Source organism: Acinonyx jubatus, chromosome A1 (assembly GCF_027475565.1).
Source record: "Acinonyx jubatus isolate Ajub_Pintada_27869175 chromosome A1, VMU_Ajub_asm_v1.0, whole genome shotgun sequence".
In the NCBI taxonomy this organism is placed as follows: Eukaryota; Metazoa; Chordata; class Mammalia; order Carnivora; family Felidae; genus Acinonyx; species Acinonyx jubatus.
This window is the reverse complement of record NC_069380.1, coordinates 4,178,652-4,195,000: the sequence shown is the minus strand read 5'-3', so window position 1 is coordinate 4,195,000 and position 16,349 is coordinate 4,178,652. Positions and strand designations below refer to the sequence as shown.

Sequence of the window (16,349 nt, the reverse complement as noted above, 5' to 3'; positions counted from 1 at the left end):
TGATGTAGAGGATATTCACATTGTGTGTACATGAAACTGATTTTACTAAGTGAGAGCTAAAACAGCGAACGCACGTACTCTAAAGGCCTGATCTGCTGTTTCTGCTGGGGGCTCTGCTGTGGGAAGGTACTACAAGAACTGGAGGCATTGCTTGTTGACCAGTTTAAGCACTTTGCTTCTGAAGGCTCACAGATTCAATCTTTAAAAAGGATTAAGACAGAAACCTGCCTCCACTGGTCCGTATGTGATACCTGTATATCAACAGGTGTTCATCCTTTGTTCCTTTTGTCTTTTCCTGGTTTTAAAACTTACTGTAAAGGGGCGCCTGGGTGGCTCATTCGGTGAAGCATCCAACTCTTGGCTCCAGCTCAGGTCATGAGCTCATGGTTCATGAGTTTGAGCCCCACATCTGGCTTTATGCTGACAGTGTAGAATCTGCTTGGGATTTTCTCTCTCCCTCTCTCTCTGCCCCTCTCCCCTCCCCACGCTTTCTCTCAAAAAAATAAATTTAAAATAAAAACATGTTTGGTTTTTTTTTTTTTTAGAACTTACTGTAAAACACTACACATTCTAATTGTTAAGAACTCTGTACTAAAAAGTCTGGGTTTCGAATCCCCACCTGGCCACTTAGCAGCAGTGTTACGACCAGCAATGACAACTTTTTGCCTCTGTTTCCTCATGGATAAAATCAGGAGAGAATAATAGCTACCTCACGGGACTTTTTGTGAGAACTAAATGAAATAATGCATTTGAAGGGATTATTAGTAGAGTACCTCACGCACAGTAAAATTTCTGTGTGAACCATGCTTTTCCCCAAGACCGTTCAGAATCGGACATTATATTGTAATTATTATTATGTCAGGATTTCGATTGTCTTTTAAGCAGGTTGAAACCACCTACATAGTAGATAGGCTGTTGAATAAATGGGTGGAATGAGCATAAATGTGTCCTCATAACACACCCCTAAAGCACTGGAAAGTTCAGAAAGAAAATTAACAATAAAACAAACCAAAATAGTTCCCCCCAGAAGTTTAGATGCATTTCTTATAAAAGACATAGTTCCCACTGCTTTTACGGAAGTATCTCAGACTCTTACCAATATGATCTAACTGGTAACATTACGCAATGTTCAATAACAGTAAGCAACAATGAACAAAATACCTAAACCTCAAGGAATACTGGGACTAAAATGGTAAAACCATTACTAAGAAAATCCTTTAGGGGGAAAAAAAAGAAAGAAAGAAAAAGGAAACATCCAAGGGGCACCTTGGTGGCTCAGTCAGTTAAAGGTCTGACTCTCGATTTTGGCTCAAGTCATGATCTCACAGTCATGAGACTGAGTCCCGCGTGGGGCTCCACACTGGGTGTGGAACTTGCCTGGGATTCTCTCTCTCTCACTCTCTCTCAAAAAGCGACAAACAAACAAAAAAACTCCGACAAGCAAATAAAAAAGTTTAATTACCTATTAGTTACAGTGATACCTCTGACGATCCAGAACTCGGGCATAACCGCCAAGAGTTGAAGGCAGCCCCTACGGTTCATGTTCTCACTCGAGGGATACAGAAGACGAAGGCCAGGACCTGTACTTACTTTTCCTCAAACACACCTTGTTGAGAATTCTGCAGGGGTGAGGGGCAGGCTGACCTTACCACGAGTGAGGGCAATCTTGGTACCAGGTCTCCAAATTCTTCCAAAGGCTTATAGTAAGTTATTATTGGCATAGGTATTTGGAGAGAATGAACTAAAATAATGATTCCTCTTTCTTCCCTCGCTCCTTGAGCAGGACTTATTACCTACATAGTGACAGACACACAGAACCAGAAGAAGCGCTAAGGAGAAACAAGGGTACACGTTTAAATCACATGCAGAAAAGGGGTAGGGCTCCAAGGAGGAGAGAGGTACAGAAATGATGTCTGAAAGGAAGACGCAGAGAGGAAGTCTATGTCTATTCATGGACACCTCATTTGTCTGGTTCTACTGCCAATATTTAATTGGCAAGATTACGGCAGAAAAAAAGACCAGTTATGTGGGCAGGGTAGTTTGACTCTGTTCATTCATGAGGGTGGGCTGGTGACACTCAGGTGAACATCTTCGACATGGAGCACTGCCGGCACGGGAAGAGAAGGACTCACTCTTGAGAGGAGTAAAGAGAAGGAAGAGAAAGAAAGGAAGAGAAAGAAAGGAAGAGAAAGAAGGAGAAAGACGAACGGAAGGCCCGCTGGCCCAGCAGAGCAGCTGTAAGCAGAAAGATACAGAGACCAATGGAAAACTGTATCCTGTGTATCCTATGCCTCTTTGCTCTCCTTGATTTACCTTTTTATTTTTACCGGGAGGGTCAAACTCTCCCTCAAAGTTGGCCACACTGCAGTAGTCAAGGAAGTCTGCAACAGCATTTATTCGGCAATAAGCTGACGGTATGAAACAAAGCAGGGATTTATTTGGTCGTTTCGAACTCTCATCAACACGGCTCAGTGCATTTGCTGACCTGAATTGCTAACCTGTGAGTTTACAAAACCTGATTTAAAAAACCAAGGCAGAAGTCACGAAGTCTGTGGTTGGTGCGTATAGACACGGGCTTGGTTCCCTATTCAACGCAGACCATTATTTTCCATGCAAACCTCCTCCAACTAAATACACGGCCTCTGACAGCACGTTTTAAGAGTCTTTGGGGCAGCTGAGCTCCTCTCTCCTCTCAGGCTGCACCACCCAGAACCCTCTCCACCGCTCCAGACATCGCCACGCCGACGCATGGGATGGTGTAGACGCCGACTCACGCTGCAAAGGGAGGTGATGGTACTTCGTAAGTGCAAAGGGCTGTTATCGTGCCAATGTAGTTTAGTTTTGCTCCTAAGCTGGAAACACACAGTACCATCGTTCATGCTGACCGCTCTGGTAAGTGCTTTATATTTAAACTGCTGGAAACATGGATTTTAGAATACTCTTTCACATCCAGCACTGTATGGTGCTTTCAAAGATCGACTTTCCGAATACTTGGGTCTTTCTCCTCATCCCCCCTACAGCCACCACCTTGGTTCTCGCTTGTCACCCCTTCCTCAACTGCACACCACGGCCTCCAAAGTGGTTTGTGTCCTGCCAGGCGTGTGGACCACGGGCTGGACGTAGGAGCCTGTTTTGTTTGGACCACACGGTATTGGCTGGGGAGTTGCCTAAGCCGTGAAGACAAGTGTGTACTCAGACCCACGATCCTTCATGGTTTGCTCCCCAGCACTGGGTGTGGGGGGAGGGAGACACCAGGGGAGGAAGGGGGACAAATCAACCCAGCATGTGGATATGGCTGAGCGCTCACTCCATCACGGCTCACTCTGTTACCGACAGTGAGTGGCAAAGATTTTTCAAAATTTCTTTAAATGTAGCTTTAGGGGCGCCTGGGGGCTCAGTCGGTTAAGCGTCCGACTTCGGCTCAGGTCATGATCTCGCGGTCTGTGAGTTCGAGCCCCACATCGGGCTCTGTGCTGACAGCTTGGAGCCTGGAGCCTGCTTCAGAGTCTGTGTCTCCCTCTCTCTGACCCTCCCCTGTTCACGCTCTGTCTCGAAAATAAATAAACATGAAAAAAAGTACAACACATAAATACATGCGGCTTTGGATTTTACTTATTAGTCCAATATGTGAATGTTTCTACCCAGAAAAGGAAAATTAACTGTATTTGTAAGACGTTTTAACCAAACAGCTGTATTTCTTTCCAACAGGACAAAAGAGAATCATAGATGCCCAAGATAAAGAGTTTTTGCTCTTTAAGACGCACACGTCATGGAACGCGCTCTCAGAAATGCAGCAATGAAAGTAAAGGGACCTGGGGCCTAAGGGCGCTGGGCAGCCCGGTGACAGGACCAGAGCAGGTGCGACGCAGGGCCGAGCAGACCAAGGGGTCAGGGGCATTGCTGAGAGAGGGGCTGGGCTGCTGGCTGAGGGATTCAGTCTGGCGACAGACAGAAAGGCAGCTGTGAAGGCCGGGGAGGCAGGAAGAGCGTGACCTGTGACCTGCAGGGCTGGAGGTCACAGAGCATGGCAAAGTTCACCCAGGACGACATGAAGACGCGTTCGGGAAGGGAGAAAATCCCAGGTAGCGGCCCTGTCGCTGGAGGCTGATGTCACAGTGGCCGAGACTCGGCTGATGTCACTAGGCTTGGTTTCTGCCGTTCATCCTCTGGCTTCAGATCACCGGGCCTAGAGGTCTGTGTCCCCGCCAGGGAAGACAGGACGGAAACGATCACGCATGTCTCTGAGGGAAAAGAAACAGAGAAGGAAGAGAGGCGGAGAAGGCAGCTCTCACAGGAGAGTGGCTGGCCGGGCAGGGCGGTGACCGACAGCCGCTGGCCGCCCGCAGTGGAGACCACCGGGTCAACCAAAGACCGTCGCCGCCACGTGCTGTTCCGGGAAGGCCTGCCACACCCACGGCGAGCTCGCTGCTCCTTCTCTTGGGCACTCGGTGGACTACAAGCGTAACTCTTTGGTGCTTCCATCGTGATAAACACCATGATTAACGCCGGAAACATCAGAAGCCACAGAATGGCAGCGGATTGTCTATGGCGGTTCTCTGCGCCCACAGTAAAGCGAAGTGACTTTTCCCGCCTCCGAGCATGTTTTCCTTCTTCTTCTTATCCCACAGTCCTGGAAGGTCTTGCTGTGTTTATCGGACCGATGAAACGATGGAGCGCTTAAACTCCCACACCGGGACACAAAGAGGACACCACAAAAGCAACACATCATTACGGCCTTAAACATCTGTGCCGAAGGATACACAGGCTCAAAGACAGTTTTGCTTCAACTGGGACTAACAGACGGGGTTGCCATCTGGGAACTGGAACAAAGATCCGAAACTGGGCCTTACGAAACAGCGCGCTTAACCCTTTGGGTGCCAGAGTCCATTTCGGCGCCTGGACTCCATATCCTTGTAAAAGCATGACCTTGTTCATTTTGCCTCAGAGTGGAGAAGGCGGCGTCAAAGAGGCAAGCTTTTACCTAAGGACGCTGCCTCCTGTAATTGTGAGCTTCTCTGTTATTAGCAAAGTGGATAATTTTTATTTACCTCGCTGCAGCATTTAAAGAAGTAATCTCCTGTGAAATTACCCTGAGATGATGAAACTCAAAATGATTTCTGCCCATTCACTTCCAACTACGGAAAAATAAGGCATGTACATTTATGCACAGCTTAATACGGCTGGGTCTACACTGAAAAGGAAATCGGGATTTAGGCTGTGCTTCTTGGTGTCGCCTAGTCCAGCAGAATTGGTTCTGCTACTTACGAATTTATATATAATTTTAGAGTCGACAGAACTTATGGTAACGAACAAAACCCTGGGTGAAGTTGGAAAGAGCCCGCTCTTCTGCGGACTTGGAACATGGAGCAGATTCAGGAATTCGACCAATGCTTTATTTCCTCTCTTCAAATGATTAGCATCTTCGTTTGGTACACGAAGAAACCTGGGTCACAGAAAATCTAAATGTCTGGTTTGAAAGTTAGTACAAGGACCAGGACTCCAAATCACGTCCTCTTCCCAGGGAAGGTTACGTGAGCTAACGTGTAAGACGCATCAAGCGGATACTGGTCCGTACTGGTCCTGGGATGATCAAAGCGGGTGGTTACGTGAGTGTCCTTTCGGTCCTAATTAGCTCTAGACGTCAGAGAGAAACTCCCCCGACTTTACGGTTCAGATCTTTGCCGAGGCCCTAAAATAACAGACGACAGTTATGATGAACTAAAATCTAATGATACTGATGTGACATCTGAAGTGAACCTCTTCCCAATTTGTGACCTCCCCGACTTTCGGGAAGAAATCAAATGCTGTGGCATCACAGGGAGCCGGCAAAATGTAACAAGTATTATAGTATTAATACAACTAATAATTAAATTAATGAAACGCATTGAAATTTATTAAATTAAATGAAGTAGTAATTAAATCTTGAGAAAAGGGCGAAGGCCTGTTTATTTGCTGTATCGGCTGAACATACCATGTGCCACTAGTCTCCTCTCTTCCCTTGCCCCCCTGAAGTCTAGTCTGAACCACAACCAGAAGGGCTTTTTAAGTTAAGTCAGGTCGTGTCATTCCTGTGGGGACACTGGGGTCTCTACAATGGCCCACCAGCTCTACTTGGCCCACGCCCTCTCCCCAGGCCCATCCATCCCATTCACTGGGCTCCAGCCTCTGCTAAGTGTGTTGCTGGCTTTGCCCCAAATCGCAGCCCCCAGCTCACTCTCTCCTCCTCTCCTTCAGGGTTCTGTCCAAGGATCACTCTACATAGGCCTCTCCCTGGCCACCTTATTTTAAATGATACCCCTTCTCTGGAGCGTTAGAATGCCAACTGCTTGGGGACTGAGAATTTCATCTGTTTTTCATTGTGGGGTCCCCAGTACCCACGTCAGTGCTCAGGGAAGGCATTCAACATATTTGTCAATGAACAAGAGGGCAGACTGATCTACAGGTCATTCGCGACATCACAGAGATGCCCTGAGGATGATTCCGCTGTATCCATACTACATCAGGCACTCAAAAAGTCTTCCCCGACACGCTTCCTGAGTTCAAGAGCCCAACACCAAAAAGTATTTATTTTGTTTTCATTTTAAAGAAAAGCATGCCTCCTGTGACCACTGGAAAGCTTTCCAAAAATGATTAATTTTCAATGACATTTTCAGGTCTGATAGATTTTGCTCATTTAAAGACAAAATGCAACATTTCATGCCATAACGCTTGGGTCTCATGGTAGAAACGTTAAACACGGTCAGAAAACACTAATATATACGTGCATAAATTTTTGAAAACGCAAGAGAACACAAAGATGCCCAAGCCACATCTTCAAGGCAGCTGGTAAATAGGATAAAAAGAACCCTTCTGAGGCTACTCCACCAAAGTTGTCAGTTAACAGCACTTCCCTTCTGAGAGAAAGGATGCAACGTTTTACATCTTTATTAGGGAGATGATTACACGGGCATATACATCTGTCAAAACTCACCGAATTATGTGCATTTGCTTGCATGCCAATTACATTTCAATTAAGTTAAAAAATTATTTTGTAGCGGTTAAAAAGAAGAGGCACTGTCCTCCCTTTCATTATAACCGTGTAAGTATCAAAGAAAGATATTTCTTGAATATTTAAGAAAATGGCTACATGATTAATAACATAGATAAGACTTCCATGAAAACTTAAAACCATTTCTCTGAGATCATCAAGATAATTTTAAAAAGCCGTCAAAGTAATGTTTTAAGCCCCCAAAGTGGGATATCATCTTGAAAAACCCTAATTCCTATTTGATACAGGACTTCAGCCTTTCAATTTTTACTTTCGACCACCTTTTCCAAATTGGAGTTATTTTACACTTTTTCTTCCAGTAGAGCGACTCAATTACGTTTCATTTATAGTTTCACAATTTTGTCTTAATTTAACGATTATTTTTAAACTCTCTTCTAGGCCCAAGAGAGGTCCTTCCGAGTTCGCTTGGAGAGGTGAATATACGGCTTGCAGGTCTACGCCGTCAGGCCGACCTGGGATCGGATCCTGGCTCCTTTTCTCTGTGCCTGATGCCTGGCTGTGAAGGGAAGGCACTGGAGAAGCACAGAGAAATAGTGCAAGCCCAGGCTGGGAAAGGCAGGTGAAATGTCTGGTCCCCTTCAGAATTCAAGCTTTGCTATTTTCAACCCTCCTGGTGATTGTCTTTTCCCTCCTCAAAATGATGTGCCTCAAATTAAATCCCCTTCCAGCTGATGGAGGAAGTGGCCAGAGGCATTCACCCTTGTTTAAAGAGAAAAAAGATCTCCATCCGTTGGTGAAGGTGACATATTCCAGTCCCTTCTGGAATGTGAGCCCACAGGGGACCAAACCCTGGTCTCCTGGCACAAGGTGAGCCCTTCCATACTACATCCTGAAAATAAATGTCCCCCTGTAGGAAGGGGAAGGCTTTCTAAGTTTAAACGCTGAGGATCTCCACTGCAGGTGTGGCACAAACTGCTAGAATGCTTTCTCCACATTTATTTAGATGCTAAGCATTTAATGGGCACACACACAAATCACTGTTCCATTTACAAAAGTCCACAACTTCATGAAACAGGCCTGTTGGATTTCATATTTTTTAAATAAACTGTACTTAATCTAACATTCATTTAATTTAGTGATGGCCTTTAACAAACCACAACCTGTTTCTTCATGAGTAAATATTTAAACCGGCTCACTGACTTTAAATGTTTCAAAGAGACTGCAGATAAAGGACAGAGAAGTCCGACTTATAGCTGACTGGGTAATAATCAACAGCTACCGGGATCAAAGCCTGTGGGTTCCTTTTGTATCTCCAGCTCAGGACACCCCTGCCTCCCAGATGTCACAGGCAAACAGGCACTTCCCCAGAGAGACCGCGAGCGGGGGAGAGACAGAGAGAGAGAGACAGAGACAGACAGAGAGAAAGTCCCAAGCAGGCTCCGTGCTGTCAGCTCAGAGCCCAGCACCGTGGGGCTCTATCTCATGAACCAGGAGATTGTGACCTGAGCTGCAATCCGAAGTCAGATGCTTAACTGACGGAGCCACCCAGGCGCCCCTGAAGAAGTCTGGATTTCTATAACTTGCATGAGGCTAGGGCTAAGACAAATATTTGAAATAGCTACCTGATCATACAAAGCGGTAGCATTTATTTTTTTTAAAAAAAATCTTTTTTCAACGTTTTTTTATTTATTTTTGGGACAGAGAGAGACAGAGCATGAACGGGGGAGGGGCAGAGAGAGAGGGAGACACAGAATCGGAAACAGGCTCCAGGCTCCGAGCCATCAGCCCAGAGCCTGACGCGGGGCTCGAACTCACGGACAGCGAGATCGTGACCTGGCTGAGTCGGACGCTTAACCGACTGCGCCACCCAGGCGCCCCTAAAGCGGTAGCATTTATAGCACACTTTTCCTCTAACGAGGCCAACCCATTTAGACTCTCCAGCTATTTTTCCAACGTCCCAGGGAAAGGAGGAGTTTGCTCTAGCCCATTTTCAACCTATTTGCAGACGCCCGTTGTTCGCCCCGTAAGCAAATGAGCTTCACAAAGGATTCATCATTTTCTAAGGAAATCCGTCTAAAACCATTACAGTGGGTTTCTGCTTTCTTAAAAAGATTTCAACAAATACAAGTGGATCATCTCCCCACCTCTTTTTCGGGGCCCAGGAAGAAGAGGGAGAGCTACGGCTAGCAGGAGTGGTATTACCAGGACCCTCAGGGGTCCGGCACTGGGACGCGTAGGTCTGTTTGTGCTGCACTAAATGGCACAACATCTCAGCTGGTTCGGAGCTCCTGTGGCTGCTTTGTGCATGTTTGGGACTCCTCCCCGCTGGACCGCAGGCTGCCCTTCTGTTTCTCGCCTTCTCCATCTCTGCCTCTGCTAGATCCTTCCCACCCCTCCTCCCTCCCCCGGGGCTGCTTCACTTGGCACAGCAATGCTTAGGACAAAAAAAAAAAAAAAAAAAACACACAATGGGTGGATTCCACGGAAGGGCTGGAAAGGTGCTCTGCTGTGCGGGGATTCTGCAGGGACGCTGGCTGATTTCTGTTTCTTGGGTCTCCACATAAGCAACTTTTAGCCGCTACTATTTTAGACCGTACATGCCAGGAACTGGGCTTTTAACCTCAGCAGTTTATGTGCCGAAAACGTCCAGAAAAAAAGCTGAAGTCTGCTTGCGATTCACCGAACGCCAAGGTCTCTTCCTCTGCCCCCTCCCCTTTCAGAGAAAACCTGAAGACGCACCGTATTGGCACGGATTCCAAAACACTTGCCACTTCCTTCCTTTTAAGCTCGTTTCTGGTTTCTTTAAAAGACGCTTTTCCCAGGCACCCTACCTTTAGAAGAACCTCACGATAGTTGCACATGAATACCTTTGGACCCAGAAGCTGTGGGCACCCATCCGCTGTGCGATCGTGGGGAAAGACTGCTTCCTGCACAGCGATGTGAACAGCAACGATGCGTGTAACACAGCAGCCTTACAATCCAACTGTAGCCCAAATACCTAAATGGTACTTTAATCAATAATGCCACTAAAACTGGGGCACCTGGGTGGCTCAGTCGGTTAAGCGTCCAACGTCGGCTCGGGTCATGATCTCACGGTTCGCGGGTTCGAGCCCCATGCCGGGCTCTGTGCCGACAGCTCAGAGCCTGGAACCTGCTTCGGATTCTGTGTCTCCCTCTCTCTCTGCCCCTCCCCTGCTCACGCTCTGTCTCTCTCTGTCTCTTAATAATAAATAAACGTTTAAAAAAATAATGTCATTAAAATAATGCTTAGATAGTATATGAAAAAAATTATAGCGTAAGTAGAAAAAGGCAAAGCAGTATGAACACCATAATTACATCGAATTTTCAAATATCAGTGGTAAAGACTGAAAAAGGATCAGAGAAAACCACCCAGATGCTGGCTTTTGTTTTGTATGTATGCGCTAATGCGGGAAATGCTTTGCTTATGGTATTCTCCCTTCTTGTTTTCTACTAATCGTTAAAAGTTATCTTTAAGGAGCAAGCATTTCTTTTAAAAGGTTATTTCGATGTTACCTTTCTCTGTTAATTTGGAAGGTATCTTAAGTTTCTTTTGAAAAATAATCATTTTTTAAGGCTGTCATTTATTACGTATTGGTACAGAGACCTGCTGTGTTTAGAGACGGGTAAGCCATGTAAAACTCCTAAATAGTTGCAGGCCAGCATAGCTCCCGCTTTTCTCTCTTTCCCCCACACAGAGACTTATCTGGTCACTTATGTCTTTGGAATCACGTGGCTTGTTTTACAAAGCCCCCAAGAACAAAGCAAACATCTAGGTTAAACACCCTTAAATAAAGCTGCGCTGGATGAAAAACCGCTTTGAATTTTTTCAAAACCATTTGTTCCAACCACAGTATTTGTTCCAAATTAAGTAAACATTGCTCCAAGAAATCATACAAAATCTGCATTTCTTATCAGACCCAGGGCAGGATGTAGTTCTTCTAAAATTTCTTGTGTGTTCCCCCCTCCGCAATTTCTCCTTAATGCCCTAAATGGGTGCATATTTTTAGGAAGTGAAGATAAAAGCAATGAGGAACAAAGCCCCAAGCAGGGACTTTTATGTAAATGGTGCCTTTTATTGATCTGCAATTTACATTGATGTCACCAATCAACCCTGTGCTCTTTGTCACAAATTAATGCTATTGGTGAGCTGACAGAGAGGTGACCAGCGGACTAATCAATTGCCTTCACACATCCATCAGTATTAGACTGAGGGGAGGGAAGCTGAAACTAGCTCACGCTGGTCAGGCAGGGGGCAAGGGGCCTTGGGCAGTGGGGACAGAGAGGAAAGAGACCAGCCTCTGTAGGGTTGCTGCAGCCTGGTATTGTAGCCATTCCAGTCATCAAACACAAAATCCACCACAGCCCCTTTCTGGGTAGCCTTTGTTGCTCCCCTGCCAGTGGGGGTGGAAGACAGCAAGACAACAATCAAAGGCAGCTGCACCCTGAGATCCTCCCCATGTGGGACAACTCCCAACCTCCATATGCTCCAAGGAGCACACGTGGGCTGGGGTGGGACGGCGGGAGGTGTAGGGCAGGTGCGGTCATCACTTAGAGCAGGCCGGCAGGTAAACGGTCATTACTGAGCTAACTCTGTGGCAGGTATGTTTCTGGATCTGATTTCATTTAGTTCTATCGAAAACCTGCATGAGGTATTCCGTGCTCACATACTGGAAGAATTAATGTTAAAATGCCCACAGTACTCAAAGCAATGCACAGATTCAATGCAGCTCCTATCAACATTTGAATGGCATTTTTCACAGAAATAGAACAAACCTTCCTAAAATGTGTATGGAACCATAAAGACCTGAACGGCCAAAGCAATCTTGAGGAAAAAAAGGACAAAGCTGGAGGTAACATGCTTCCTAATTTCAAACTATATTACAAAGCTATAGTAATCAAAACAGTATGGTATTGGCATAAAAACAGATCAATGGGACAGAATAGAGAACGCAGAAATAAATCCACAGATAGGGGGTCAATTAATTTATGACAGAGGAAATATACACTGTATTGTATACAATTGTATACAATAAATATACAATGAGGAAAGGACAATCTCTTCAATAAATGGTGTTGGGGAAAAGTGGACAGCCACATGCAGAAGAGTGAAACTGAACCACTTTCTAACACCATATACAAAAATTAACTCAAAATGGACGAAAAACTTAAATGTAAGACCTGAATCCATAAAATTCCTAGAAAAGAAAAGAGGCAGTAAACTCCTTGACATCAGTTCTTGGTGATGATTTTTGGGATCTGACACCGAAAGCAACGGCAACAAAAGCAGAAATAAACGAGTGGGTCTACATCAAACTAAAAAACTTCTGCACACCAAAGGAAACCATCGACAAAGTGAAAAAGCAACCTACTGAATGGGAGAAGATAGAAACATCATATATCCCAAGGGGTTAATATCCAACATATATAAAGAACTCACAGAACTCAATAGCAAAAGGAATTCTGATTAAAAGATGGGCAAGGGGTCTAAATAGACCTTTTCCAAAGAAGACATACAGATGGCCAACAGGTACATGAACTCATCATCACTCATGAACAGGTACACGAACTCAACATCACTCATCATCAAAATCACAATGAGTTATCACCTCACATTTGTTAGAATGGCTACTATCAGACAAAAAATAACAAATGTTGGCAAGGATGTGGAGAAAGGGGAACCCTTGGCACTGTTGGTGGGAATGCAAACTGGTGCAGCCAGTTTGTAGAAAATAGTATGGAGGTTCCGAAAAGAAAAAAAAAATTAAAAATAGGACTACCATACGACTGAGCAATTCCACTTCTGGGTATTTATCTGAAGAAAATGAAAACACTAAGTCAAAAAGATATCTGCACCCCATGTTCGCTGCAGCATTATTTATGATAGCCAAGACAGGAAACAACTTAAGTGTCCACTGATGGATGAATAAAGAAAACGTGGTTGACAGAAATGTGGGAAGTTTTCAGTCTTGCGTTTCTGTTAAGTCGTTACTTTGGTATGCTTCAGGTATTACATCAATATAAGAAAATGTACTTAACGTTTATTTCAAAGTACTCTTGTGTTACTAATATGGACTGTATTTTCAAAACTTATTTGCAGCTTGCTATAAGCTGCACATTTAGGGCACCACTTACGTATGTTCTGGGGTACCTTCAGAGGTGGCCTGAGTCACCCCTGTAGCAGAAGCATCTACAGACGTCACGGGAGAAGCAAACGATGCCCTGCTATGACCGCGAACTTCATCTGGACTCTTGGTGCCCCCGGGAAAGCCACTGTTTTCTCCGATCGACTTCCCTCCCACACTCTGTAATGAGAACTTCAAAGACCTGTGCTCTTCCAGCCTCTGAGTTCCCTGGCTCCTGCCTGACTTGGCAGAAAACAGTGCCTCCTACTTCACACACACACAAGCCAAGTCCATGAGCCCCCGCCCCCCACCTCCTGCCACCGAAGGCAGAAGTCCATGGTCACTGCCCCCGCTCCCCTCTTCTCTCGTTAGAGCAGGGAGCACTCCCTCCTTCCAGAGAGGGCCAACCCAACAATTATGCTTCAGGGTCCTCTTCCAGCAGCCCTTATGCGACTGCTCATTCCAGCCTTTTCTCATATAAAATAGTCAACCTCTCTCAACCTTTCCCTTCAACCTGCAAACAAGCAAATGTGTTGCTCACCTAAGGAACGAAATTAAACAAAACCCTTCGCTGGCTGCACACTCCCGTGTCACCTTCACAGGCAAACCTCTGGACGGTTGTCCAGAACTGTCTCGACTCCTCCCCTCGTTTCATTATCACCTGGTTGCATCTCCATTACTCACTAAGACGGTGATGCCGATGTCACCACAGACCTCCGGGGTCCTAAGTGCAACCGACTCGACTTGCACACACCATCCAATGGCTGCGGGACTCTACATACTCTCCTGGCTTCTTCTGACTTCCCTGGCTCATCCTCCTCTAACCGACCCTTTAGATCACAGCTTGAAAGTCATAGCTCTGTAAAGTCGTCCCTAATGTTCCTACATCATTATCCGCTATACATTCTTAGAGCACCACAGATCCCTCCAGGCACAGGACCGGCCCGTCACACTTTTGCAGCCATGTGGGTAGGATGTGAATACTGTTGCATGTGGGGTAGTCAGTTGACAACTCCCCCCACTATACCATAAGCTCCAATAAGAATCGGGGTCTACTGGTCCATCATCGTGGGCCTGGCTCCCATTGGGCGCTCAGATATTTGTTCAACAGCTAAGTGAACAAGGCTCTGTCTCCCAGGACAATGGTATTTCACTTGGCCAATCAGAGTCTCTCCTTCAGAGGCATGACCCGAAAGTACAGACCGAAGTGGCCCCTTGGAAGCATGGGGGGAAATGAGGAGACATAAACAGAGTCCCCACTGGCTGAGAAACCATGGTGGTGCTGACCAGAACCCAGGGCAGAACTCACAGCCTCCTGCCACAGGGGGGCGACAGCTCCCACACTCCAGCGCTGCCCCAGGTCCCAAGTAAGGGCTGCCCCCAAGTTCAGGGAAGTTCCAGCCTCTCACTACCATGTAGAGCCTCAAAACAAACGCCATTATTTGAGGCGGCTTGAGTGGTGCCACTTTCTTACAGCTGACTCTAAATAAAACAGGAACTATTCAGCAGGAAAAAAAAAATCACCAGAGAAGTAGTTCTTTGTGGATGAGTTGAAACACCCAAAGTAGAAGAAATGAAAACATAAGGTACCTTACAGAAACCCCCCAAAAGACTTCAAGATCTCTTTTGAGGAGATTAGTTGTGTGCGCCCTGAAATTATTCCCAAGAACTGTGCCAAAGGCAGCAAACCTTCCTTTACAGAGATAAGGATTAACACTCACTCAAGACCACCAGACCATTGTTTCATGATTTGGAAGGCTATTACCTTGCACACGGCATTTCCCACTTAGAAAAATAACTTGTTTTTCCTTGCTTTCTAAAAAGTGGCATTTATGGAGGAATAGATCTGTACCCATACATTAAACCAGTTAACTTTCTCTTCAAATTGTAACTTACTCAGGACTTTACAACACATTAGAAGTTAAATGTGAAAACTATGTTGCAAGTCTAATTTATGATGTCCGAGCTTAGCCAGATCCCCAAAGGCAAAAAATTCCAATGCCTCAGACTTATGACCAGATCATATTAAATTTAAACCGAGTAAATTAAAGAGAAAAAATAACCCAAGTACTTTCCAACTCTAAACTGGGCAATAGCAGTTACTTTACTAAATCTTTTAATGGTACTTTGGGATGAAATACATGATCTTAATTTGCCTTCTGGGCAAAATGATGGCTGAGCTGACCCACAGGCATGACCAGGTCGCCGCCCTGTTTTAATTGGCAAGAGGACATGTCCTTTTACGGGCTGTGTAGCATAAAGCATCTCCTCTACATTAGGTTTTTAGAGTTTTGGTTTAAATGATGAATATTAAAGCAAACAAAAAGTCAACATGTCGTAGATTACATGTTTGTTTTTCTTAGGGAGACAGCAGAGTGTGGTGGTAAGGACACGACGTTTGACATTAGACAGACAGATGAGGGTCTGAATTGTGTCTCCACTGTTTCCCAGCCAACCATGGAAAATTATTCTTCTTTCTGGACCTGGTGTCCTCATCGATAAATTTAGACTGGTGATAGGGCCGCGGGAAAGTTAAGGAAAACAACGGTTTCCCTATTATGGCTGAAACAGAACAGTCAAAACTGCATTTGTTAAATGCAATGAATTATTTGGCCAATGTTTGCATATTATAAAAACAGGGCCAATATGCATTTCTGTAAAGCTCAGAATCCCCTCCCCCTTTTTTTTGCCTTTCTACTACATTAAACAAAGAATAGAAAGTAATGCATTTCGGTAAAGGACATAATAATATGGATTGCAAATTACGTGACATTCTTGAAAACACAAGCACTATGTGGCCTTATCAGTAATACAGTCACTTTCAGTTAGTTCAGAGGGTGCTTTTGTCACAGAAGAAGCAAGAACACACCAAAGAGACCCCAAATATATACATGTCTATTACCAACGCTCTCCAGAAAGGCATGAGCGACCTATACATAGGATCAACACCTCCCACCCTCTCCCTCCTGGACACGGAAGCACAACCCACTGGAGCCCTGCTCAGCAAAGACCAGCCTTGAGCCCGCCCGCCCCGGGGGGAGCCCATCTGCTGATTTCTTTCCTGGCCCATCACCTGTGAGTTTCCACTGGCCAGATCTGTATGTGGGATTAAGAAAAGCCAGGAGCCACTCTCCTTCCTATTCAAAATCAATGCAAACTGAGAACTGCTACCAAATATTTTTTATATCAAAGGGGAAAATATGATAGAAAAAGATCAA

At 45.3% G+C, this 16,349-nt stretch overlaps 1 protein-coding gene across 8 annotated transcripts in view; it reads right to left on the bottom strand.

Moving 5' to 3' along the window:
- TNFRSF19 (TNF receptor superfamily member 19) overlaps positions 1–16,349 on the bottom strand; it is a 92,481-nt gene that overhangs the window by 29,031 nt on the left and 47,101 nt on the right. The window lies entirely within an intron of this gene.